This window comes from Microtus pennsylvanicus, chromosome 21 (genome assembly GCF_037038515.1).
Source record: "Microtus pennsylvanicus isolate mMicPen1 chromosome 21, mMicPen1.hap1, whole genome shotgun sequence".
In the NCBI taxonomy this organism is placed as follows: Eukaryota; Metazoa; Chordata; class Mammalia; order Rodentia; family Cricetidae; genus Microtus; species Microtus pennsylvanicus.
In genome coordinates this window covers 15,423,872-15,448,416 of record NC_134599.1, presented here as the reverse complement: position 1 = coordinate 15,448,416, position 24,545 = coordinate 15,423,872, and the positions used below count along the sequence as shown (strand labels likewise).

Genomic DNA, 24,545 nt, shown 5'->3' with positions numbered 1-24,545 from the left:
AACTCTACTACAGAACTACAATACTGAAAACAGTCTGGTATTGGCATAAGAACAGACAGGAGGACCAATGGAACCAAATCAAAGACCTGTATATTAATCCACACACCTTTGAACACCTGATTTTTGACAAAGAAGCAAAAATATCAGATGGAAAGATATAATCAGGAATAGGCTTTGTCTCATATATATAACACACATCTGACCCCATATGGGTCTGCCAGGCCCTCTAGCACAAAATTTCATCTGTAGATTGCATTTGGTATGATTGCCATTTTTACTATGTTAATTATACCTACTTAAGAGCATCGGAGATCTTTCCACTTTCTGGTGTCTTCTTCAATTTCTTTCTTCAAAGATTTAAAGTTCTTGTCATACAAGTCTTTCACTTGTTTGGTTGGGGATTCATCCTCCATTTTTATCCCACCATCCAGAATAGTATGGTTTTTTACAGAAGACACTAGATTTTTTAATTTTCCTGATGAGACATATCCTCTACAATGTCTGGGAATGAGTGTGTGTGTGTGTGTGTGTGTGTGTGTGTGTGTGTGTGTGTTCAGTGATGTTCGGACACACACACACACATACACATATATATATATGTTGCCTATTCTAATAATAATAATAATAGTTATGACTCACTTTAATATCAAAGCTGGCTTTGGAGTTGGACAATGACTCTGTTCTTCTCTAAATCTGAGCATGTTGTTAAAAGAAAAATTCAGTGTTTCTGCCTCATGTCAGGAGCCATCTGGTATGAGACAGATAAAATTTAGGAAAAAAATTTTACTTTTCTTCATACCTATTTTTGCCTTTATCATACATTTAATTCAATATATGTCTGTATAAATAATGTTTAAGTTTTCAACACTGAACAATGAATTTTCCTGCAGTAATCTTTGAAGTTTCCAGGAAGATGGGGCCCCACAACAATGACTCCACCTGGTTGATATGACATCATGATGGTGATAGAGGTAATATAAGACCCATTTTGGGTACTGGCTGCTTAAGATGGTTCCAATTTGGTTACCTTAAATGGTGTAACTTTTTACAATGTTCTGGCCAGAACTCCAAATAGCATCCTCAGAAAATCTGTACTGAATACTCAGAGAGTTTTTGCAATTGTACCAGACAGTAATTTTGGAACTTAACCATCATTTTACTTTCACAGGATCCCATAGAATGAACATTGGCCTCATGACAACTGGAAGTAATTCTAGAATTCTATGTCCTTTCTCCCAAAAAAATTTGTCCTCAGGGTTAGAGACATCAATTAGAGGTTGATTATAATTGATACAGGGTTGGGGGTTTGGGTGAAAATTATGTAGGCTCAGGGATCTCTTTGAAAAAAAAGAGGGAATTTGGATGGAATTATAGATTCTTGTGAACTTACTCACACTAATAATAATAGTATGTAATAGAATGAATACTTGTAAACTACTATTTATAGAAAATTTACATTGTTATAGAGTCTTGTATACTGATACAAATTTAAATTATATTGAATATGTTCCTACTTTTGTCTACAATATTTGTATGCCTAAGCAAATTTATTTTGTCATATTGTAGGCATGCATGTTTCTACCTCTGCTTAAGACATTTTGTTTATTGATGAAAATTTAGGATATATTTATCATATTGAAATATACGTTTCTATCTCTGATCAAGATGCTTATACATTGTTTTCCATTTTGAGGTCATTGTCCTCATTTGTTGCACAGTTGTTTAAAGATTGTTTAATATTCTAATATGAAGTCTTAGTCTTTAAGCTACCTAGGTATTAAAAATTATAGGTCAATAGTCATCCATGTTTGCCATCTTTATAGTTAGACTAATCAGGTTATTTTAGATACATAGAGGTTGCATTATGCATAAACAGATAATCTTCAACCACTTCAAAGAGCTGTAGAATATGACATTTAAATATCTTAGGGTTCTGTTGACATGAGACATGATTGCTCCTGGCAGCACCAATCTATTCCTGAGAAAATGTTGAGAACTGAAGGCACTCCACTTGGAGCTTATTTTCTTCTTGGCAAAATTGGCCTTTGGGCAAGGAACTGCTCATGTATCAATCATTGACAAATGCACAATTTCCAGACAAGACAAGCAGGAAACAAAAAAAAAAGACTGTCAAATCTTGCCAAGACAGGGTAAGATGGTTTTGAAAATTTTCCTGCCTTTGAAAATGGTGTGTCAGTTACTCTAGGCATTAGCCAAAGTTGGTTGCTCTACTGTTACAAATGAGACTTTGGGTGATTACCCAGATAGCCAGTTGTCTCTGTCATTTGTTGTACATTTTGGAAGTTGATTGATTGCACTTCCTGCTTACTCAAGTAGTATTATTTCCTTTATTAGGTCTTTGATGGGGTTGGAGACTAGATATTTGTAGTTACTTTCCTCTCATGACTTGGCCAAGTTACTTATAATACAGGATTTATATTCCTTAGGATAGGATAATTATTGAAACATTTATCATGTTTCTTGCTTGATATTGTTTATGCTGGTTGTAATTCTAATTTTTATACTTGATATTTGTGTTTATTGTATATAATTTTGTATTAGGCTTAGAACTCTCTTATATAAACAAAAGAGGGAAGTGCTATAGGAAATCCTTCAGCCACATGTGTGTGGCCTATTATATTATATTATAAATGCTTATGTAAAATGCACACTCCCCCTCTCTTCAAGCTGCTGGATTTGGTAGCTGTTCCCTATTTGAACAGAGGACTGTGATCTGTGAGTCTACCCTTAAATAAATAACCCTTTATTATACTCAATTCTGAGCTAGTGTGGGATTTCTTTATAGTGTTATCTTCACAAAATTTTTCTACAATATCTAAAATAAATCCTGAAGCATAGATTTTTTCACTTTTTAAATATTATTTTTTAAAGATAACAAACTATCTTTATTTCATTTTACATACCAATCCCAGTTCCCACTTCTTCCATCCTCCTATTCCCTCCACCTACATCCCCACCTCACCCCTCATCCAGTCCTCAGAGAAGGTAAGGCACACTGCTTTGGAGAAGGTCCAAGGCTCCCCCTACTATATCTAGACTGAGTAAGGTATCCCTCCAAAGTAAATAGGTTCCCAAAAATTCAATAAAAGCAGAAGGATAAACCTGGCGTCACTGCCAGTGTCCCTGAAGGCTGCCCCAGCCAACCAGTTGTCACCCACATTCAGATAGACTAGTTTGGACATATGCTGTTTCTTTACCTGTCCGGTTGGAGTTGGTGAATTCCCATTAACTCAGGTAGACTGTTTCAGTGGATGTACCCTTCATAATATTGACCTCTTTGCTTATATTCTCACTTCTCCCACTCTTCAACTGGACTTTGGGAGCTCAGTCTAGAAGCAGAGATTTTAAGGTTGCTATACAAATACTAAGATATGAGGCACACAACAGAGAATCTAAATTGGACCAGACCTGTCATAGTTTAAAATGAGATGTCCCCCCCCCCCCCGCCCAGAGTCTTGGGCATTTTAACACAGTTTTGGTTGACATTGTTGTATGGGAGGTTTAAGAGGTGTGGTCTTTTGGTGTGGGAGAATTGTCTGTAATCTGTCAATCATGTTATATTAAACACTGATTGGCCAGGCAGGAAATATAGGTGGGAAAACCAGACAGGAATTAGAAATGTTGTAACGAGAACAGGAGAATTCTGGGAAGGAGGAAGTTGATTCCGCCCAGTCCTGCCTAGACCACCAAAGCAGCAGTATGTGATCTCTTCCACTGAAAAAGGTACTGAGCCACATGGCTAACATAGATCAGAAAAATGGGTTAATCAAGATGTGAGAGTAAGCCAATGAGAGGCTAGAGCTAATGGACCAATCAGCTTATTATTTATGGAGACCTATGTGTGATTTTCTTTGGGGCTAAACAGCAATGGGAACTGGGCAGGACATAAAACCCCAACAACAAGCAGGCCCCGTTCATGTTACAGTCTTTATGAAGCAATCATGCCACTGGAAGCAGGTTTTGATTTTTTTTAAAGACTTATACTTTTTCCACTTCTCTCTGATTTATGCTTATCTTTCCAGAGGTAAACTCCTGACTTTCTGCTCCTGACACCATGCCTGCCTCTTGCTGCCATGCCTTCCTGCCATAATGGACTCTTAACCCTGTGAAACCATATGCCCAAATAAACTCATTCTTCCATTAAATAAATAGGAAGAAAAGAAATAAAGAAAATGTTACCTCCTCCAAACACACTTGGGTAATCTTTCTTACAGACAGCATAGATGTGAGGTGATGCATCTGTATTAGCAGATAGGCTACAAACCAAATACAAGAACACATCAAAAAGATCATCCACATCTGATTTAGAAATCCACAACCAAGCACTAGGTCAAGCTCCAGCAGTCCAGTTGAAGAGAGGGAGGAGAAATGGGGGGGGTCAAGATCATGTTCGGGAAACCCACAGAGACAGATGACCTGAGCTTGAAAAGCTCATGGGCTCTAGACCAAGAGCTAGGGAGCCTGCATATGACCAACCCAGGTCCTTGCATTTGGGTGACAGCTGTGTAGCTTTATCTGTTTGTAGGGCCTCTAGCAGTTGGGACGGGACCTGCGTTTGGTGCATGAGCAGGATTTTTGGAACCAATTACTTATGGTGGGATGCACTGCTCAGCCTTGATGTAGAAGGGATGAGCTTGGTCCTGTTTCATCTTGATATGCTATGTCTTGTTGACTCCCATGGAAGGACTTACCATTTTGAAATGGAGATGGAGGAGGAGTGAACAGGAGTGGGTAGTAGGGAAGTGTTGGGGAGAGAATGGGAAGAGAAGAGGGAGTGGAAACTGTGGTTGGTATGTAAAATAAATTTAAAAATTAATTAAAAAACATAAAAATCATAAAATGAATTTAGCTTGAACTTAAGGAAGCCTAGTTTTATATGTATTTGACCTTATAAACATAAATTTGAAATTTGATGCATAGAAGTTAAAACAAAAATTTGACTATTTTTCCATTGCAATAAAACAAAATGTAGCTTGTAAATAACTCTTTTTCAAATTTCCCCCATAGATGTGAATTTCCTTTAATAAATCACAAGCCTTTGTTTGAAATATTTCCATCACTATGTGTGTTACTGAAATTATAGTCATTTCATTTCTTCATGGAAGTAGGAAGAAGAAGGCTTAATTTTGTAAAACCTGACTTCTGATCAGCCAAGTAACTGTGGTTTAGCTCATGACTGTATCCAATGAAATCAGTAGTTAAGGAATAAACTAATCAACTATTTCTGAAAGAATGGCCTCAAAAGGATCCACCTGTGGTTACCCTCGGTACACCATGTAGAGTTATTTCTTGGTTTGCATCCTTGGGGGCAAGCTGTTTTAGACTGTTCCTTGCTATTGCAATGATGACATCATGAATTTGCAATACCTTCTCTGATTTATGTGTGTAGTTCACATCAGAAACTAAATTAAATAAAGATATGCTAGGAATAAAATGATTTTAATCAATTTCAAGAAACTTGTCTGACAATCTTACAAAGGTAGAAAATCAATGGAGATTTTAATTTATGCCTTGTCATGAATGAACATGTAATAAAAATATTTTCTCTTTTGATATGTCAGCACAATAACAACTGTTCTTTTTAAACACCAGTCTTCTAATCAGCTAATTATTAACTCTAAGGATAAATTATATTCTATAAAGGATTCACTGAATTCAGATTGTGTCAATTTAAGTTTAACAATGTGGAAGCACCTTCAAACAGACACCAGAGTAGTATGAAGGAAAGGAAGAGAAAGGGAAAGACATTGCTCCAAGTCTACAGATTCAATTAAAGCAAAGGAAGAAATGGCTTAAAAATATCACATTGCAGCACAGGAACATATGTAGCTAGTATTTGTCAACTAGAAATAACATTTTAAATGTCTCCAAAAGTCACTGATACCAACTGTTACCTACTCCAAAGAGTGATCACAATGAAGCATGACTCCCAGAAATGTTTGAGTAGAGACACTGTTTACAGAATGGGAAGAAGCAAGCAGGAGAGGAAAGCAAGCAGAAGGGGAACTCACAATCGTAAAGCATGGCGGCAATCTGGGCAAGGTTATTTGAAAATGTGCTGGAGGGGATAGAAAATAATGTAGACTTTTAAGATAACTTACAGTAACTTACACTTACCACAGGTTAGTTCTGGTTGTGGGGCCACATAACCTGATAAGACTTCACCCCACTGTATTTGTTTGCAGGGTAAATTTTAGGAGCTTTCCTAGCAAATTTTCCCCAGAATCTTGTACTGGGAAAAGGAAGGTGCACAAGAAAGAAAGGGAACTGATCTGCTGGAATGGGCTTTACAACTTGTCATACCATCTCATGGGATGAGAACAAAGACCCTGTGATGATGGACGGGGCCTTGCCTTGCCTGGGACTGCTTAGATAGCCATATCCATGGCCCATCGTTTAAACTTTGACTTCACATTAGGACTCAAGAACTGGATGGAAACAGTGAATCTCTGTCCCTGTTTCCAGTGTGGTTACAACGAACACATCTACTTTCATTACCATTTACTATGAAAAACAGAAAAGTCATCCCTAGAAAATGAACTAGGAGAAACATTGTTTCCACTATTCTGACACATCTACATTTTATAAGATTTCCAAGTTCCTATGGCAGACTTCTTTAGACACAGGTAACAAGACCACATGAGTTTCAGGGACTAGGTGTTAGGTCTAAGTGGCCCCCAAAGCAGTACTGAGAAGGCATGGTAGCTAGGTAAGAGCAGCCTTCCTTGCTGTAAGCACAGTTGTTTCTTTCAGTTGAGTCAATCCTTATCCACAGCACGCATCCCTGCCATCTTTTTAATAAAATAATAAAATTAAAACTGGATTGGTGAAATAAGATTACACATTGTTATCTAATTTTGGCTTTAACTTGGTGTTAGATTGTCACATTAGGTGCTGTATAAAAAAAGTAGACATAATTAAAGTAAAAAAAAAAAAGACCATTCACCATGACCAAGTAGGCTTTATCCCAGATAAACAGGGATGATTCAATGTACAAAAATCTGTCAGTGTAACAGAAGGAAAAAAACCCACACGATCCTCTAATTAGACACTGAAAAGGCCTTTGACACAATCCAACACCCCTTCATGATAAAAACTTTGAAGAAATCAGGAATACAAGGAACATACTTCGACATAATGAAAGCATATACTGAAAGCCCATTGCCAACATCAAATTAAATGAAGAGAAACTCAAAACAATTCAACTAAAATCAGGAACAGAACAAGGTCACCCAATTTTCCATACATATTCAATATATGTACTTAAAGTTCTAGCTAGAACAGTAAGACAACTAAAAGAAATCAAGGGAAAACAAATTGGAAATGAAGAAGTCACAGTATCACTATCTGCAGATGATGTGATACTATTCATAAGAGATCCCAAAAAGTCCACCAAAGAACTCCCACAGCTGATAAACCCCATTAGTAAAGTAGTTGAATACAATATTAACTCAAAGGAAAAAAATGTAGCTTTCCTATATACAAATGATAAAGGGGTTGATAATGAAATCAGAGAATCAAAACCCTTTACAATAGCCTCAAATAATATAAAATATCTTTGTCTAACTCTAACCAAGTAAGTAAAAGATCTGTATGACAAAAACTTGAAGATTTTGAAGAAAGAAATTGAAGAAGATATCAGAAGATGGGAAGATCTCCCATGCATGTGGATCGGTAGGATTCACACAGGAAAAATGGCCATCTTACCAAAAGCAATCTACAGATTCAATGCAATCTCCATTAAAATTCCAACACAGTTCTTTTCAGAACTTGAAAGAACAATATTCAACTTCATATGGAAAAACAACAACAAAAAAACTCCAGGAATGCTAAAACAATCTTATACAACAAAAGAACTTCCAGAAGTGTCCCTATCCCTGATTTCATGCTATAGTAATAAAAACCAAATGGTATTGGCATAAAAACAGGTGAATCGACGGAATTGAAAGACAGACCTAGACATGAATCTACATTCTTATCTATACCTGATTTTTGAAAAAGGGGCCAAAATTATACAATGGATAAAAGAAAAAGCATCTTCAACAAATGGTGCTGGTCTATCTGAATGTCTGCATGTAAAAGGATGCAAATTGATCCATAGCTATTCTAAACTCAAATCCAAGTGGATCAAAGACCTCAACATAACTCCCAATACTTTGATCCTCATAGAAGAGGAAGTTGGATACAGCCTCGAATGCATTGGCACAGGAAATAACTTCCTGAACAGAACATCAGTAGCAAGACACTAAAACTGAAAGTTAATAAATGGGATGTCATGAAATTGCAAAGTTTCTGGTATGCAAAGGAGACCATCAATAAGAAAACACAGCAGTCTACAGAATGGCAAATGACCTTCAGCAACCCCATATCTAACATAGGACTGATTTCAAAAACATATAAAGAACACAAGAAATTAGATATCAACAAACCAAAATATGGGATACATTCCATTGCCTGGGGAGGGAGAGTACAGCTTCTAGAAGTTTGGAGCTCAAAGGAAATCCACAAAGTCAGCACAAGACTTTTTTTTTTTAATCTGAGGGGGTAAGGGAAAAAGACTCACACTCTCTTGATAATTTTCCTTCAGACCTTTTCTTTATTCTTCTCTTATAGTCTGTATTCTTATCTCTATACAGAAATGTTCTTTCTGTCTTTCTTGATGTTTTCCTCCTAAATCTCTTTTTCTTGACCCTTTCCTCCCCATTCTCTCTATTTCTCCTGTTACAGCTTATATGCCTCAGCAATTTTGGGGGGGGGCAATATGGAAATTACAATGTGATTTTATTCTGTTTTCCAAGTGAATGATTAAAATGAATACAAGTTTTAAAAAAAGCAACATGTTTTCCATATCATGATTAAACATTTTATGTAATATAGGTGAAAAATAAATTGTCCCTTTAACACACTTAGATTCACACTCAAGTAACTTGTTACAACTTAACAGAGTGCAAGATCAAATTAAATGGAGAGAAACCCAAAGCTATTTCAATAAAATCGGGAACAAAACAGGGTGGTTGACTTTCTTCATACCTATTCAATATAGTACTCAAAGTTCTAGCTAGAGCAAGAAGAAAACAAAAGATGATCAAGGGGATACAACTTGGAAAAAAAATCAAACTTTTGTTATTTGTAGATGATATGATAGTATACATAAATGACCCCAAGAATTCTACCACAGAACCCATACAGCTCATAATAGCCTTAAGTAATGTAGCAGGAGCAAGATCAGTATCCCTCCTGTATTCAAATAATAAATGGGCTAAGAAAGAAATCAGAGAAACTTTACCTTTTACAATATTCAAAAATAATAAAAAATACTTTGGGCTAACTCTAACCAAACAAGGGAAGGACAAGAACTTTAAGACTTGAAAAAGAAAAGTGAAAAGATATCAGAAAATGGAAAGCTCTCCTATGCTCTGGGGTAGGTAGGATAAACAAAAAAAATATGACAATCTTACCAAAAGCAATCTACTGCTTCAATGTAATCACCCTCAAAATCTCAAGATAATTCTACACAGACCACAAAAGAACAATACTTAACTTCATATGGAAAAACAAAAAGCACAGGATAGCTAAAACAATCCTGTATAATACAGGAAATTCTGGATGCACCATCATCCCTTACTTCAGGCTCTACTATAGAAACATAGTCATAAAAAGCATCTTGGTTTTGGCATAAAAACAGAAACATGGACCAACAGAATCAAATTGAAGACCCTGACATTAAATCATGTGCTTATCAACATGTGATTTTTGACACAGAAACTAAAACTGTAAAATGGAAAAAAGAACATCTTCAACAAGTAGTGCTGGTATAACTGGATGTCATCATGTAGAACAAGATGAATATATTCATACCGATCATTACGTACAAAATGCAAGTTCAAGACAGGGTAGAAGGGGAGAGGAGGTGAAGTGAGGCCAGCAGAGAAAAATGTATGGCTCAATAAAATCAATAAAAAGAATTTAAAAGAAGAGAAAAATCAAATACCTCAACATAAATCCCAGTGCAGTGAACTTGCTGAAAAGAAAGTAGGAGGTTGCCTTGATGGCATTGGCGTAGGAGACCACTTCCTAAATATAAAACCAGCAGCATAGACACTATAAACATCAATCAATAAATAGGACCTACTGAAACGAAAACCTCTGAAAAGCAAAGGACACCATAAATAAGACAAAATGACAGTCTACAGAATGAGAAAAGATCTTCACCAATCCCACATCAGCCAGAGGGCTGATGTCCAAAATATATAAAGAAATCGAGAAACTAGAAATTTGAAACTAATTAATTACAAAATAATCCAATGAAAAAATGGGGTACAGATCTAAACAGAGAATTTTCAACATAAAAATCTCAAACGGCCTAAAGACATTTAAGGAATTGCTCAACATCCTTAATCATCAGGGAAATGCAAATCAAAATGACTCTGAGCTACCATCTTACACCAGAATGGTCAGAATGGCTAAGATCAAAATCACTTCACACTTCTCTCAGTTGGGCTAGTTCCACTCCCTATTAGCAGCTTTCTATTAAAATTATTTTCTAACAGAGCCTTTCAGCCATTGCAAAGGAATCCAATCACACCAAATTAAACCAAATTAAATGCCCAAATTTAATAGACGGTGGACTCCTGGCTGGCTGGGAGCATGGCAGGGGGAAGACAGAGGGAGTGCACATGCAAACCCCAAACCACAAAACTCTATTCAGGATATACTGTATGAAAAAAATTGTTTTTTTATTACAAATAAGAAAGTGGAGTGCGGTGTTGCACATTTGGAATCCCAGAGCTGGAAAGGCAGAGACAGGAGAATGCCTGGGACTATCATCTTGTCTTACTTGGCAATCCCCAGGTCACTGAGAGACACTATCAAAACCAAGGTGAAAAGCTTCTGAAGAAAAACAGCCAATGTTGTCTCCTGGCCTGCATGTACACATGCACACACATCTTTCTTCTGTGCACACAAACATGCAAACATACACACATACATAAAAATACACTGTACATTATGTATATATAAACAATTTTTGTTTTACCACTAACATGTCAGTAAGTATTGCTGAAGTACAAATACAAAGGCACATGGAATTTTCATATAAGGCCCATTAAGTAACTGTGGTAAAAAGGGAAAATTTAAATTTGCAAAATTTTAATGGATCCAGATAAACTATACTTAGTAAGAGAATTAAAGCCACAAGAGGACATTAAAACTACTTTTGAGGACTGAGAGTAGATTAAATTTCCTTCAAAAGAAAAACATAAAAAGTCAGCAACAGCAAGAAGCCTTTTTTTGAATAACCTCAGCATCCGGGAACATTTATGATATAAAGTAAAGAGGAGAGAGAAAGAGAATTCCTGTGGAAATTTCAGCTTATGCTATACAGTGAACTTAAAGAAATCAACAGCACTTGGCAGCAGAAATGTCACAAGAATGTGCATGTGTAATAACAAAAATTTTATTTAAGATATGAAGAAACTTGATTTGCTAATTGAAAGGGTTTAGGGAAAATATGGGTTTGGAAAAATTAGCTGCACCTGCACCTGAGTGATGCCTTTAAACCATCTATATGATCAGTTATAAGGAGGTGGGGCAATGGTTTCTTCTGACCTTGTGAGGACCAGCAATTCACACATATGTACAAGCTGATATAATACTCATTAATAGAAAAAACAATATATGAATCATTTTATTAAAAAATGAGAAAAATTATCCTTTTAAAAAATCTGGTAGCAAACAGACTACATGTTTTCAGAATATTGATTATTCTTTAATTAGAATTGATTTGTATCAAAGGAGTAATTGTGGGATAGATAGTCATCACAAATTTATGTTAGGGATGACTGGGTCGTACATCCATAACAGGACTGCAGTGGATGAGATGATGAAGTTCACCCAGTACGTGACCACAAAGAAAGCCACCAGCAGCAAGATGATCTGGGTGGCCCTTTTCGCAGGAGATGCTCTCAGGTGGCTGAGGCTGTAAAGATGCTTGTGTTGTATCTGATGTCTGAACAAAATAGTCACCTTGTATGCACTTGTGACCAGCATAACTCCTACAAGATATATCCATGGAGGTTGTCACTGTTAAAATCAGTGCCCTGATGATGTAGTTCATGGGGAAGAGGGAACAAATTTAATGACCTTTATCTCATCGGTCACACTCACATTGGTAAGAGATTCAGTTGCTACTGACTGACAAGTTGAAAGACCAAATAAATAAGAAAACATTAATCGTATATTTTTGTTTATATTTAAATTTTTCCAACAAAGATGTACTGGACTGCTAGTGACAGCCTGGAACACACTCAGGAGGCAGGTGATGCAGATGGAGAGGCCTCTCATCACCCTGCTTATGTAATAAGTTGTCTTACATTTGAAGTTATTCTCAATATTCAGTGACTCTGATATGTCCCAAATCCAAATATCCATTCCAGTGAGGAGCAGCAGTGTGTGAATGAAGGTTAGTTGACAGGAGATCATGTCCATGGGCTTAGGTCTGTGACATAGAATTATGAAAGTGTAGAAAAAATGGAGAAACATATTGGCTAGGACTCCAAGTTCAGTTTGGAAATTAAAGAACAATCTTTAATGAGGACATAAGTGGAAAGTGTATTCACCTTAAAAATGTAAAATGAGAAAATGAAATTTATGCCCTGGCAATGCTGACGCATGCATGGATAGCCCATATATGTTGGTTCTGTTATCCTTGTCAATATTAAGTTTCATGGTCTAAGTTTATGAGGACGACTAATCAGGTCTCTTCCTCAAGAGGGCACCAGATTCCATTGCAAATGGTTGTAGAATCTTATTTTCTATATCTGAAGAAAATAATAGTGTATTCCTCAAACTTGTGACTCACTTAGTGTGTCTATCACCTTTCTGTTTTACCTACTTATTCTTGAATAACCCATCTCTTTAATTTTTGAAGTTCCACATTAGACATGGCCTATGTTTCTATATACACTCAATATATGTCATGGATATACAGCATATTGTTCATAATAATTCCACTCTTAGCCTCATCCTATACAGGATGCACACTTTATGTGCCTGTATTGCACCTAGGCTTCATGTCTTGAAAGCTCAATCTTACTGATTTGACTTACATTGCTTTATTTTATAGTTAACCCTGAAAACAGTAGGGATGAGCATAGAATATTAATCATATTTACACAAATGATTGAAAATTATCTTGATCTAGGGGAAAAAATCACAAAAGAAATCCGAAAGAGTGAGGTGAGTCAATCCCATATTCCATAATTTTAATAAGCTCCATTTTAAAACTATTCATGTTTTCATTCATAATTCTAATTCACAGTTGATAATTCATGATAATCCCATAATCAGTGGTATATCTATCTCAATTCATCTATTTTTATTTTCTTTTTTCAATGAACTCACCACCCCAGAATCTGGGATTAAAAACAATGATACAGTTGGAGTTCATTAGTGTACTTTCCACACCCTATTAATTTTATACCCATTATTGTTATAAATGCTCCTAGATGTCTCCCAGTTTATTTCTCAACCATTTAAAACTTCAGTGAACTCTACTTCTGGTTTAAAGAACAAACACACAGCTATCAAGACAAACATTATTTTTTTTTCATTTTTCCCCTGTGATGAAGCAGCAGCAGCAGTGTCACTGCAGAGCCTGTGAGGAAGCAGTCAGACCCAGAGCTTGATCACAGGTCACATGGTGTAAGTGTGGGAAAGACATGAAAATGTTCACTGGAAGTGTGTGTGTGTGTGTGTGTGTGTGATATGACTACCTGGACTAAGAATACATCAATAGCATATTGTGTGCTGGGACTGCTGTCATGAGTACATGAAACTGCACTTGAGTGAAAACTGAGAGTTATATCAAGTATGTTTCTGAAATAAAATGAAATTTAAACATCATGGTGGTGAGCAGGATCATGCTTCCTCATCAGAGCCCAGGGCAGTTCATTCTGGACCTGTGTGTGGCCTGGTTGTTGATGGACAACAAGAAGATCCACATGCATGCTCATGGTGACTTTCCACAGGCTCCAAGGAGAAAACCAGATTCACCTGCTGCCTGTGGTGCCTGGCAAATGGGTACTATTATGGTGAGCAAATGTATGGTATGATATGAAAGCGAGAGGTATAATGTTTCATGTGCTGTGGACAGAGGCATACCTGAAGAGGTGAAAGTGGGCAGGAACAGGCTAATGTGGCTTGATTGACACCCAGAGCCATGGTGAGGTCTGTGCCTGTTTTGCTGCAGGAACCATATCTAGGTTCATGGCTCGGTGCATACATGGTTTGTGTTGTCATCCATGGCTCCGGATTCCACCAAAGCCCTAGAGGATTGGGCTGTATAGAATTGATCTTGCCCCTCACTGACTGCAACACTATGGAGAAAGAACACCTACTGAAGCACTGAGGAGAGAGAGGCCTAAAGCTCCCCCTGACATCACAATAGAGATGACCTTATGTGCATGGGCATGAGAATGGGAGAGCAAGTCAAGCCTGTCATGTGGCGAAGGAAAGACTCTTCCCCATTCCACTAGCCAACTACAGCAGTTGAGGGAGGACCAAAAACAACAATGATAGCTTATGCTAGAGTGGATGTAGAGTAAGAGGAGCACTCTTCATTGCTGGTGGGAGTGCGAACTTGTACAACCACTCTGGAAATCAGTATGGTGATTTCTCAGAAAACTGGGAATCAACCTACCTTAAGACCCACAATACCACCCTTGGGCATATACCTAAAAGATGCTCAATCATGCTACAAGGACATATGTTCAACCATTTTCATTTGTAATGATTTGCTTTGCATTTAAATATATGGTCTGTTTTAGAAAATTTTCTTTATAATGCAGAGTAAAATTGTATTATTTCATATTTGCATAGACTGTTCTGTAAGCATTTTAAAGTCCGTTTGATATGTGAAGTCAATTAATTTTGATTGTTTCTCTGTATATTTTTCTTTGCAAAATCCTGTCTATTGGATATTAAATTCACCTACTCTTAATGGATTGGTGTTAATCTGTGTCTTTTAAAACAGATTTTTTAAAAAAATCGTCTTACTTTTGTGTACATATGTTTAGGGCAGCAATGTCTTCTTGGTTAACTGCTCCCTTGATCAGAAAGCAGTTTCTTTCTTTATTTCTGTTGATCAGTTTTAGTTCCAAGTCTATTATTGTAGGTGTTTGGATGGTGATGCCTCATTTTGTTCTGGTTACATTTGATTGGAGTACTTTTGTCTATCCATTTACTCTAAGGTGGTACCTGTCTCCATAGTTAGATCTTTTTCTTGTTGGCAAGAAATAGATTTTGTTTCTTAATCCATTCAGTAACTCTCTGTCTTTTGAGTGGAGAATTGAGGCCATTTGTGCTTGAATTGTTACTGAAATGTGTGTGCTAGTTCTGGTCATCATGTTGTTGATTTTTGTTGTGTTCTCAGTGGTCTTTGTAGTAGGAGGCTGCTTTTTTTTGTTCCCAGCTGCTCAGCCCAGAAATAATCACACAGAAACCATATTATTTGCAATACTGTTTGGTCAATAGCTTAAGCATATTTCTGGCCAACTCTTATATCCTAGACTAACCCATCTCCATTAATCTGTGTATCACCATGTGGCTGTGACTGTGGCTTACTGGGTAAGGTTCTGTCCCTGGCATCTGTCCCTGATGGGGCCACATGGCTTCTCCCGACTCTGTTTTCTTTCTCCCAGAATTCAGTTCAGCTTTCACTGCCTAGCTATAGGCCAAAGCAGTTTATTTATTCATTAATCAAATAAAAGCAATACATAGACAGAAGGACCTCCCACACCAGATCTTTATGGTTTAATAATTATGGCTCTTGTTCCTTTGAAAGTCTCTCTGTTTTGCTTAATCATCCATACCCCAAAATAAAACTTCCTGTATTACCTTAGGTTTGGTTTGTTGAATATAAATTATTTTTAGGCTGTAAATGTTTGTAAAATTGTTCCTTTTCCTTCAATCATGGCAGCAGTTTTGCTGGGCATATTATTTGAGGTTGGCTGTCATTTAGGACTTGGGTTATATTATTCCAGTTTCTACAGGCTTTGAAAGCTTTCCTTGAGAAATCAATTGTTCTTTGAAAGGTTTTCTTTACTCATGATTTGTAGTTTTTCTTTTGCAACTTTCAATGCGCCTTTATTGTTTTGTCTCCTTAGTATTTTAAATATGAGAGATCACGGAAGTTTTCTCTTCTGGTCTTATCTTTAATGTGTTCTATGTACTTTATTTTATATGTATGGGTGAGACTTTCTTTAGTTTGGGACTGTAGTGAGGAGCAGTGGGCCGCTTCCCACTGCCCGCTCCCACATGGCTAGCTATACACCCGAAATAATTCCACGGAAACTGTATTCTTTTAAACACTGCTTGGCCCATTAGCTCTAGCCTCTTACTGGCTAATTCTCACATCTTGCTTAACCCATTTCTAACAATCTGTGTAGCACCACGAGGTGGTACCTTACCAGGAAGGATCTTAACCTGCATCCATCTTGGAGAAGAGAGGCATGGTGTCTGCTTGAATCTGCTTCTTTCTCCCAGCATTCTGTTCTGTCTACTCCACCTAACTAATTTTCTGTCCTATCAGGGCCAAGGCAGTTTCTTTATTAACCGATGAAAGTAACACATAGACCCTCCTCTATTATGGGACAATTTTCTTCTAAGATCTTCTTGAAGGTCTTGTGTTTGTCATTGACTTGGGATTCTTCTCAATCAGCTATGCAAAGAACATGAAGATTTGATTTCTCCTTGGTATCCCACATAAACAACAATGTCTAGTTATGCACTCTTCCAACTGACTTACATCCTCACCCCAAAGCTCACTATCTGCTGATTACATCACCTCATGTCTGTGCTGCCTGTAAGAAAGATTACTTTTCCCGTGTGTATGGAAAGTGTTTTTAATTTCTTGGTGAGGTCCTGAAGCTACTGTCAAGTAAGTATGGAGACTATTAAGGAATATTTTGGAAACAGGAAGAATTCTTTGAGGAACTGAAATATTTTCCTACTTCTTTTGAATGTGGTGCTATTTTTACTTTAGTTTTTCCAGAAGGACTGGGATGAACCAATCCACATGGACAGATATGGCTTGGGGAGAATAACTCACACTTGGGAAACCCAGAGCTCAGCTGCTCCTTCTCTATTGTTGTCCTGTAATGAGGGAAGTTTACTCTTCCAGTTAATGGTACCACTTTCTAACAACCCCAAGCTCAGAACTTCCCCTTTTAAGGTGACATGATAATTATGGGTCTAGAGAGAACTGATGACATTTATTCCTTATAACTACTTCATTGGGGCCTCATTACTTATGGTTGTTTATCAAAGATCCAGCCTGGTGAGCATTTCTTTTTCTCGTCATTAACAGTGAGAGCTGTAAGTGGTATTATGAAGCAGAGTTTTCTGTAATTAAGTGATTAGAGAATTCTCTGTTTAGAATTAATTGTTGAACCTTAGTGTATCAATAGCAAACATAACAGATGCCTGCAGACATAAAATATCAGTGTAATGATTTGTAAAAGAGCATAGATTTCACTTGCTATGACCTATGATTGTAACGTATGTGTCAGTAGAAGGCAGTTTTTTTGGAAAGAGGACAGGGCCTAGCAGAAGTATGGATAGAGAGACAGGAAAGGTTAATAGGGTGAAGCTGTTCAATATATTATATATTGAATTAAAATATAATGAAATCTATCTCGCTTTAGAATAAATGTGCATTCATATCTCTGTAAAAAGTGACCTCAAATGGAGTATTTTAATGAACATATCTGGCTATGAAGTTTCCTCAGTATGTACTTTTATAATTCTGAAACATGGTTCCTTATAGCTAATGGTACCTGTATTAAATTTCCAACCCACTCACAAAACACCTGAAATGACTTAGAGAATGGAACACAAAGAACACACACTCATTTGTTTGCGGGAGTACATTTATAATATTAAGATGCACTTAAATTATAGTTTTCTTCTTTTCTCAAACATACACATTGATTTATATGAAACTTCACCAGGACTATGCAACAAATATTAACTAATTTAGTGTTTATCAGTGATTTTCTGTTCTGTTAAGTTTGCGTACACTTAGGAATTCTTTGGAGAGCTTTACTATATGGGTTAGTAAAATGTAAGATGGTCTTAACATTATATTAATAAGACTAAAATTTTTCATAGATTTATTTTATTGTAATAATTTCTTTTTTGCCAAAATTCAAACATTTTTTAATGTTTTTATTGAGTTATACATTCCTCTCCACTCTCCTCCCTCTGTCCCCCTCCCACTCTCTCTCATGGCCCCCATGCTCCCAATCCACTCAGGAGATCCAGTCCTCACCTTTTTATGTAGATTCATGTATGCCTCTCCTAGTGCCCCCCTTTCCATGTAGGTTCTCCGGGGCTGTGAACTGCAGGCTGTTTTTTCTTCACTCTATTACTAAAAGCCATCTATGAGTAAATAGACATTATATTTTTTTCTTGGTCTGGGGCACCCTACTCAATACATCTTGAAATTTGTGGGTAAATGGATGTAATAATTTCTAACAAAGTAGATTTTTTTGGTTATCTCAAGAGTATCTAGAATCCTATTTCGCTTATTCATTAAATTCTTTCTTTCTTATTTTTATAAAGAAAAGAAACATTATAATTCTCTTAACGTTATCTTTACAAAAATGTAAACTGAGTCATTTTCAGTAGGAGTTTGAGTGTTTTAATTAAAATGAATTAATTTTCAATATTTTCAGTTTTCTAAGTTGTACATTGTTATACTGCTACTGATCTAATATTGAGTAAGCTTTTCATTAGCAGTGAGAGATATTTTATTTATTTATTTTGAAAAAAGAAAACAAACTATCTTTTTAAATATGCATAGCAATCCAAGTTCCCACTCCCTCCTTTTATCCCATTCCTTTCCACATAGTTCTCCATTCCACCCTCTTCCACTCTTCTGAGAGGGCAAGACAGATTGCTTTGGGGCAGGTCCAAGGCCCTTCCTGCTATATCTAGGCTAAGCAAGGTATCCATCCAAAGAGAATAGGTTCCCCAACAGCCTGTACAATCAATAGAGATAAATCCTGGTGCCACTACCAGTGGCCCCTCAGTCTGCCCCAGTCATGCAACTGTCAACCACATTCAGAGGGGCTAGTTTGGTCCTATGCTTGATTCTTCACAGTCTGGCTGGTGTTGATGAGCTGCCATTAGCTCAAATACATTGTTTCATTGGATGAACCCATCATGGTCTTGACCTCATTGCTCATATTCTCATTTCTTTCACTCTTCAACTAGACTTTGAGAGCTCATCCTATTGCTCCAATGCGGGTCTCTGCCTCTGTTTCCATCAGTTGCTGGATGTTTTATGTTCTATTGTGATATTTAAGGTATTCATAAATCTGACTACAGGGCAAGGCCAGTTTGGGCTCCCTCTCCTCTATTGCTTAGGGTCTAAGCTGGGATCATCCCTGTAGATTCCTGGGTATTTCTCTAGGGCCAGGTTTCCGATAGCCCTATAATGCTTCCCTCAATCAAGATATCTCTCGAGCCGGGCGGTGGTGGCGCACGCCTTTAATCCCAGCACTCGGGAGGCAGAGGCAGGCGGATCTCTGTGAGTTGGAGGCCAGCCTGGTCTTTAGCTAGTTCCAGGACAGGAACCAAAAAACTACAGAGAAACCCTATCTCAACCCCCCCCCCCAAAAAAAAGATATCTCTATCCTTGCTCTCATCTCTGATTTCTTTCATTCCTCTATTTCAACTATCCTGTTCCATCAAGTTTTTCTTGCCCCTCCTCCTTTCCCCATCTCATTATTTTCTACCCTCTTTTCTCCCCAATCCCTATATTCCCAGTTTTGTCAGTTGACCTTGTCTATTTCAACTTGCCAGGTGGATCTATATATGTTTTTCTTAAGGTCCACCTTGTTACTTAGCTTCTCTAGGATCATGAATAGAGGTTCAATATCCTTTGTTTAAAGCTAGTATCCACTTATGAGTGAGTACAGATTATATTCATCTTTTTGGGTCTGCATTACTTCACTCAGGATGGTGCTATCTGGCTCCATCCATTTGCATGGAAAATTCAAGATGTCATTTTTTTTTTACCACTGAGTAGTACCCTAATGTGTAAATGTGCTACATTTTCTTTATAAATTCTTCGATTGAGAAACATCTAGTTTTCTTCCAGGTTCTGGCTATTACAAATAATGCTGCTATGAATATCCTGAACAAATGCATTCGCATTATGATTAAGCATCTTTGGGGTATATGCCCAAGAGTGGAATTGCTGGATCCTGAGGTAGATTGATTCCCAATTATCTGAGAAACTGCCATACTAAATTCCAACATGGTTGTACAAGTTTGCATTCCCATCAGTAGTGGAGGAGTGCTCCCATCATCACTCATTCTCTCCAGCATAAGATATTATTGGTGTTTTTGATCCTAGCCATTCTGACAGGTGCAAGTTGGTATCTCAGAGTTGTTTTGATTTGCATTTCCCCAATTAAAAAGGATGCTGAACCTTTCCTTAAGAGTCTTTTAGCCAATTGAGATTCTTCTATTGAGAATTCTCTGTTTAGTTCTATACTCCATACTTTAAATGGGTTATTTAGAATTTTGATTCCTAATTTCTTGAGTTCTTTTTTTTAATTTTATTAAAAATTTTCACCTCCTCCCCTCCTCCCATTTCCCTCCCTTTCCCTCAACCCCCTCCCCCTCCCTCTCCAGTCCAAAGAGCAGTCAGGATTCCCTGCCCTGTGGGAAGTCAAAGGCCCTCCCAACTCCATCCAGGTCTAGAAAGGTGAGCATCCAAACCGAGTAGGCTCCCACAAAGCCAGTACATGCTGTAGGATCAAAACCCAGTGCCATTGTCCTTGGCTTCTCAATCAGCCCTCCTTGTCAGCCATGTTCAGGGAGTCCGGTTTGATCACATGCTCCATCATCCAGCTGGCCTTGGTGAACTCCCATTAGATCAGCCCCACCATCTCAGTAGGTGGGCGCACCCCTCGCAGTCCTAACTTCCTTGCTCATGTTCTTCCTCCTTCTGGTCCTCGTTTGGAAAGTAGGAGCTCAGTCCAGTGTTCCAATGTGGGTCTCTGTCTCTAGTTTCATCCATCGCCAGATGAAGTTTTTATGGTGATATGCAAGATATTCATCAGTATGGCTATAGGATAGGGCCATTTCAGGCTCCCTCTCCTCAGCTGTCCAAGGATCTATCTGGGGACAGTTTAGAGACCAAGCCTTGAAATAATCATTATCCCTATAAAATCTGATAACATACTTTCATTTTTTGTTTTTTTCTTTAAGATTTACTTATTTGATTTTACATATATATATGTATACATATATATCATATATATATGATTCCTACATGTATATCTATGCACCTCTTGCTTTCAATATCAGAGAAGGCTACAGATTCAATATAACTGTAGTTAGAGATGGTTATGAGCCACCATGTCATTGCTGGGAATCTAGCCCAGGTTATTTGCAAGAGTAAAACATGCTCTGAACCACTGTGTCATCTCCCCAGCTTGTATGCTAGAACTTAAAGAAAAAATGAACATGGCTTTGAAACTACTGCAAATGTCTGTAGGTGAGAAATCATATGTTCGGCTCTGACAGTTGGGCTGAATCTAGTCCTCTACTAGATCAAGCTTTTTAAGAACAAATGGATAGTTGTAGAATGGAGCTTATTAAAATGATAGAATATGAGATTGACTCACCTCAATCTTTTGGATTTCTTTTGTGACTTTTTCCCCAGATCAACATAATTTTTAATCAGTTGTACAAATATTATTGTGCTCATCTGTTCTCATCACTACTGCTTTCAGGACTTACTATACAATGTAAGTCAAATCAGTATGATTGAATTTCTAAGGCATTAGGTCTAGGTGTATTACAGGCACATAAAGTGGGAGTTCTGTATAAGATGTGCCTGATAATGCATTTATTATGTTCAGTATTCTGTATGTTCAGGAGATATGTTGGGCATATAGAAATATAGGCCATATTTAATGTGGAAATTCAAAAATTAAAGATATGGGTTAATCAAGAATAAATGGCAAAACAGAATGTTGATATGAACATACTGACCAGTGATTCACAAGTTTGCTGAATACTATATTTTTTTTTCAGATATTTGAAATAGGTTTTTACAGCCATCTGTACTGGGATCTGGTGCCCTCTTGAGGAAGAGCCCTGGTCAGTCATCTTCATCAACTTAGACCATGAAACCCAGTATGGACAAGGTCAACAGCAGCACCATATATGGGCTGTACATTCATGCGCCAGCATTGCCAGGGCATAACTTCATTTTTTTTCATTTCAGTTTTTTCATTTTCATTTCCTAAAGTGAATACACTTTCCACTTAATGTCCTTATTGAAGAATGCTCTTAATTTTCAAGCTGGACTTGGAGCCTGGACAATATATTTCTCTTTTTTTTCCCTACACTTTCATAAACCTAGGTCACAGACCTAATCCCAGGGACATATTCTCCTGTCAATTGGCCTTTATCCACATAGTGCTGGTCCTCACTGTAGCAAATATTTGGCTACAGACATATTTGAGTCACTGAACGTTGAGAATGACTTCAAATGTAAGACAATTTTTTTACACAAACAGAGTGATGAGAGGCCTCTCCATCTGTATCACCTGCCTCCTGAGTGTGTTCCAGGCTGTCACTATCAGTTCCAGTACCTCTTTGTTGGCAAAATTTAAATATAAACAAAATTACATGATTTGTGCTTTCTTATTTATTTGCTCTATCAACTTGTCATTTAATAGCAACCAAATCTTCTTCTTCTTTTTTTTTAAATATTTATTTATTTATTATTTATACAGTATTCTGTCTGCTTGTATGCCTGCAGGCCAGAAGAGGTCACCAGACCTCATTACAGATGGTTGTGAGCCACCATGTGGTTGCTGGGAATTGAACTCAGGACCTTTGGAAGAGCAGGCAATGCTCTTAACCGCTGAGCCATCTCTCCAGCCCCAGCAACCAAATCTTCTATGCTGGCACTTTTACCAACATGAAAGACCAACCAGATGAAGGTCACTAAATTCTGCTCATTCTTCTCCATGAACTACATCATCAGCTCACTGATTTTAACAGTGACAACTTCCATGGATAAATGTATTTCTTTTTATTTCTTGTTTTTTTTTTTTTGAGACAGGGTTTCTCTGTAGCTTTTGGAGCCTGTCCTGGAACTAGCTCTTGTAGACCAGTTGGCTGGCCTTGAACTCACAGAGATCCACCTGCCTTTTAAGTGCTGTCATTAAAGACATGTGCCACCACAGCCTGGCCCCATGAATATATTTCTTGTAGGAGTTATGCTGACCACAAGTGTATATATGGTGATTATCTTGTTCAGACATCAGAGGAGATGCAAGCATCTTCACAGCCTCAGCCATCCAAGTGCGTCTCCTGAGAAAAGTGCCACCCAGACCATCTTGCTGCTGGTGGCTTTATTTGTGGTCATGTATTGGGTGGACTTCATCTCATCCACTGCAGTACTGTTATGAATGTACAACCCAGACACCCTGAGTGTCCAGAAGTTTGTGATGAATGTCTAGGTCCAGGACCTTCTGGCTTTCAGATTGTTCATTGATAAGTTGGGTGTAATTCTGCAGCCGTAAAGTTCCAAAGAATCCCACAAAGGTCTACATTAATAACAAACTGATCAGCCCATTTGCTCAGGCTTCCTTTTTTTTTGCTTTTTTTTATTGAAAAAAATTCCCGTCTCCTCCCAGCCTCCCATTTCTCTCCCCCTCCTCCCACCCCTCTCCCCCTTCCCCACTCCTCTTCCCCTCCCTCTCCAGTCCAAAGAGAAGTCAGGGTTCCCTCCCTGTGGAAAGTCCAAGGTCCCCCCCCTCCATCCAGGTCTAGGAAGGTGAGCATCCAAACTGGCTAGGCTCCCACAAACCCATAGCCATACTGATGAATATCTTGCATATCACCATAGAACCTTCATCTGGAGATGGATGGAGATAGAGACAGAGACCCACATTGGAGCACCGGAATGAGCTCCCAAGGTCCCAATGAGGAGCAGAAGAAAGGAGAACATGAGCAAGGAAGTCAGGCTTCCTTTTAACTAATTCTTACATCTTATATTATCCTACAGCTCTTGTCTGTGTTAGCCATGTGACTTGGTACCTTTTTCTGTGAGGCAGTCACATCTTGCTTGCTCTGTCTGGCTACCTCTGCATATGGGTCATGACTGCAGTCTCAAACTTCCCTCTTCCCAAAATTTTCATTGCCCTACTTTCTGAATGGCCACTGGCCAATCAGCATTTTATTAAAAATAATACAAGTAACAGGATAAAAGACCATTGTCCCACAGCATAAGTATATCCTTGTTTAGGTTGGGCAAGTTTTCTTCTATGGTTTTGTTGAATATATTTTCTGTGCCTTTGAGCTGGAGTTCTTCTTCTTCTATATGTATTATTCATAGGTTTGGTCTTATCATGGTATCCCAGATTTCCTGGATGTTTTGTGTTAAGAACTCATTGCATTTAACATTTCCTGTGACCGATGAATGTATTTCC

At 37.7% G+C, this 24,545-nt stretch overlaps 2 pseudogenes; one reads left to right on the top strand and one right to left on the bottom strand.

Moving 5' to 3' along the window:
* Window positions 1-11,710: 11,710 nt before the first annotated feature.
* On the bottom strand, window positions 11,711-21,805 carry LOC142839576 (putative vomeronasal receptor-like protein 4; annotated as a pseudogene).
* Window positions 21,806-22,370: 565 nt separating this feature from the next.
* On the top strand, window positions 22,371-23,573 carry LOC142839575 (vomeronasal type-1 receptor 90-like; annotated as a pseudogene).
* Window positions 23,574-24,545: the final 972 nt, after the last annotated feature.